Source organism: Condylura cristata, unplaced genomic scaffold (genome assembly GCF_000260355.1).
Source record: "Condylura cristata isolate star-nosed mole 26May11 unplaced genomic scaffold, ConCri1.0 scaffold00020, whole genome shotgun sequence".
Classification (NCBI taxonomy): Eukaryota; Metazoa; Chordata; class Mammalia; order Eulipotyphla; family Talpidae; genus Condylura; species Condylura cristata.
This window is the reverse complement of record NW_004567121.1, coordinates 1,074,835-1,078,913: the sequence shown is the minus strand read 5'-3', so window position 1 is coordinate 1,078,913 and position 4,079 is coordinate 1,074,835.

Below are 4,079 nucleotides of genomic sequence, written 5' to 3'. Positions count from 1 at the left end.
ATTTAAGGAGGACCCTATATGCATCTCGAGATGCCTCTCTATACAGCTGTCTCCTCTGCAGGGCCTGTCTGCAGACTTACTGCCTGACTAACGTTGAACTCAGGCTGTCTTCTGATCCCAAGGGATTGGACAGGCCTTCCTTTGGCTTCTCCTCCCTATGTTGCAACCTAAAAGCCATCCCAGGGGACCGCTGTTTGTTCTTTCTTTCTTTCTCTGAAGTACAGCTGTCCTTCATTGCTTGACACCCAGTGTCTTGAAAACTACTGCTGCATTTATTTGGTCTGTATTTTCATTGTTGCCATTTTAGACAAGAGAGTAAATTTGGTTCCCATGACTCCATCGCACAGGAGTCTCTAATGCACTTTTTGTTATATAAAATTTCAAATGTACGGGCCCTCCCTGTTGGTGCAGCAGGCTAAAGTACATCACTAAGAAGCTAAAGCCACTTCCACATGAGTTCGATCCCTGCCCTGGAGGTGACCCATATGGCGCAGCAGACCTCTCCTGTCTCACCTGCTGCTCCCCTCAGCAGTGTACTTCATGGATCTGCCTGTTCTGCTCCCCACTCTGTCTCTGGTGAATCCTCTCACCATCCCTGCACCTTTGGCCTGTAAGCCAGTTCTGTATGCATAAATAAATAAACCTTTAAAACAAACAAATGACTGGCCAATCTTGTATCCGTGCCCCCATTCTCTTCTCTCCAGTTCGTGTTATTTTGAAACAAGTCCCAGACATTATCTAAGCTCATGTAAATATTTCTCAGTGACTTTCTGTAGTAGTCCTACTCCGCGTGCCGCCCACAAGCCTCCTGCTTTATCCTAAACCTAAAGTGACTTCTAGCACTTCTAGCACTTGTGGCACATGGCCCTTTGCTTAAAGTCTTTCCTTAAAAGTGGAAGCTAGCCTGCCTTCTCCCAGCAGACTAGAACTGCCCATGTAATTGGTGCCCTCCTAGGGACAGCTCTCAGCCAAGGACTAGCAGGTGTGAACATCCCAGCTCCCTCATCCCTGCGTGAGGCAACTCAGATGTGGGCTTCACATCTTTCCCCTGTGTTTCTCTGGGGGATTATATTCCCTCGTCAAGGTGGTAGCTGATTCGATAGCGCCCTTTCTATTACCTGTAGTTCCTTCCTGCCACATTTGCTCACTCCCCGCTCAGTGTGCTCCTGGTGCCATTTCAAAGTACTCCAGATTGGGTGACTTGAAAAACAAGTTTATTTTGTCATGCTTCTGGGGACTAGGAAGCTGACATCAAGTGTCAGCAGGGTTTGTCTCTTCGAGGCCTTTTGCTCGGGTTTGTTTGCACAGGGCTTTCTTCCCAGTGTCTTCACATGCTCTTTTTCTTATGTGTCTCTGCTCACCTCCTCCTCTTATTTCTTACTTCATTCCCACTGGAGTAGGGCCCAGTGATATAATCTCATGTTACCTTGATTAGAGCTTTAAAGCTCCCATCTTTAAATACAGTCACATTCCAAGATACTGGAGGTTAGGGCTTTAACATATGACTTCTGGGGGGGAACACAATTCAGTCCAACTCTCCCGTTGGTATATACTGCACCTCCCAATTAAACTATCTCCACCCAAATCCCTACACAAGGTCAGCTTCTGGGGGGAATGTGAATTAAGGAAATGCTAAAAAATAAGGTCTCTTGAAATAAACAACCAGATCACTCCATATGCTTTTTCTAGCTACACTTCAGGGTGCCTACGTATTCTGCCCTGTTTTGTTTGTTTTCTACATATGCTCATCTCCCCTCAGTGACAAAGGGGACTGTGCTTCACTGATCTTATCCCTATCCTAGCAGTGCCTCTGACGGCCAGGCACCCAATGCTGCTTGATTTGCCTAAGTCAACAAGTTAGTACTAATCTGCCTTGGAAACAAAGTTACAATAGAATATAAAAAAAAAAATCTAAACTAATAAAAGTAGCTGCTGTCCCTTCCCCTGATAGGGAAATGGGAGGGGTCAGGACAGGGGAGGCCATCCACAAGGGACTGTGCTGATGGGACCCCCTCCACTTCGGTGGGAGAACTACTGGACGGCTCCTGAGGGGAGAAAGCAAACACTGTCCAAAACAAAGCAATCCTATAAAGAAAATAAATGAATTGATTTTTAAAAAGTCATTGCTGTTAAATAATATAAAATCCTGCTAATTCATAAACACAAATTTGGAATATTTCATCCTGAGTAAGGCACGGGTGTTTACTAATTTAATTGAGGTTTGAGTACTTTAAATTAGAGGTATGTCTATATAATATAATCAATTGACATTTTGGGTAGAGACTAATTTGTGTCAAATATTTTCAAGCAGCTAGTGACACCTGCTGGCGAGGACTGGCTATTGCTCTGAAGACAATTTCTCAGCTCTTGAATTTGGAGGGTTAGGGTACAGTTTGAAGTATTAGTAAACGACAAAAACTTAGCACACTAGAAAAATATTTATATGATATAAATTATGTTTCTTGTGAAAAGAAACTATCACAAATGTATCTTCACATTTACATTAACATATCACACATATGTTACATATAAATAAGCCTCAAAAAAAGTAAAATCAGAAAGTCCTGCCTAAGGAAAAAAAGTTCAATGACGGCACCAGAAATGGGAGGAGTAATAATAATCATAATAACATTTCAACATTTATCAAGTTCACATAATCCAACTATTTTAAATAAAAGTAATAAATCAAAAACACTTGCCTGCAAATAGCACTATCCATCTTTGCGGTTAACCATACCCAGAAGCTTCTAATTGACAGCATAGGATTTCAGGGTCTCCTGGTCTTCTGTGTTCTCAGCTGCCTTTTCATTTCCTCCCACAGTAAGTACTGGGCTGTTATTCAGTTTTATATTAGTTACAATAAACGTCACCAGAGGAAAGCACAGACATGCACGTTGGCTATTACCCCTTCTCTCTTATACAAAAGTTATTATTTTACATATTGTCTTTTACACTTAGATTTTTTTACTTAAAAAAACATCCTGAAGACTACCCTAAACTAGTTCATAGCAACCTCTTTTCCCCTCCCCCCCAATTTTATTGTGGTGTATTTGACAAATAAAATTATAATATAATTAGATATACAAAGTGATGATTTGATACATGTACACTTTGTGAAAGGGTTCCCACAACCGAGTTAATTAACACTCCATGATCAACACAATGTTTATGTTCCACTAGCTCAGGAAATTGTAAATTGAAATTGCATTATCAACTAGAGTTACTATGCTGTACATTATATCCCAGATTTACTCATCAATAACTGGAAATGCAAATGCTCATAGCAGCCCTGATATCTGGAGTTTTGTGGTGATAGTTTGTCCTGGTTATGTTGCCCCTATTTTCTGTGGGTTTTGGTAATGGAGTAAGTCCCTAACACTAGCCATAGATTCTTAGAAACTGTGATTTAAAAAACAAAACAAAACTAGATAGTACAACAAAACCAGGTCCTCAAATAATGATTTATTCAATGTCAAGCAGCACATTTTTTTTTTTTTTTTTGCTCATCATTATAACAAAATGAGGCTGAATGAAATGACATAATGCAAAGGCATGTGCCATCCTGGTGGAGGAGTATGGGACAATCCACGCAGATTATAAACCACATGTGTTCTACTGTCACTATCTTTCTAGTATTCATGACTGAATATCTTGAGAAGCTCAATGACTCTCCTGAGCTGCCAGGGTTGAGATCCATGATGTAGTTGCTCTGGTTACTCCTTTTTAGACCTTTTGTTCCTCAGGATTTACCTCCATCTCATGTTTTCACTGCCTCCCATAATCTTGGTGTTCCTTGGAAGTTTTTCACTCGTGGCTTCAATTTCTTTCTCTTTTTTTTTTAAAGATTTGTTTATGTATGCCTACAACAACTGGGGTACAAGCCAGAGGTGCAGGAATTGAGAGGATTCACCAGAGACAGAGTGGGGAGCAGAACAGGCAGATGGACTGAAATATACTGCTAAGGGGAGCAGCAGGTAAGACAGGAGAGGTCTGCTGTGCCATGTGGGTCAGCTCCCTCGCTGGGGGTTGAACTCATGCTGCAGTGGCTGCAGATAGCTTCATGGTGCTGCTGCTTAGCC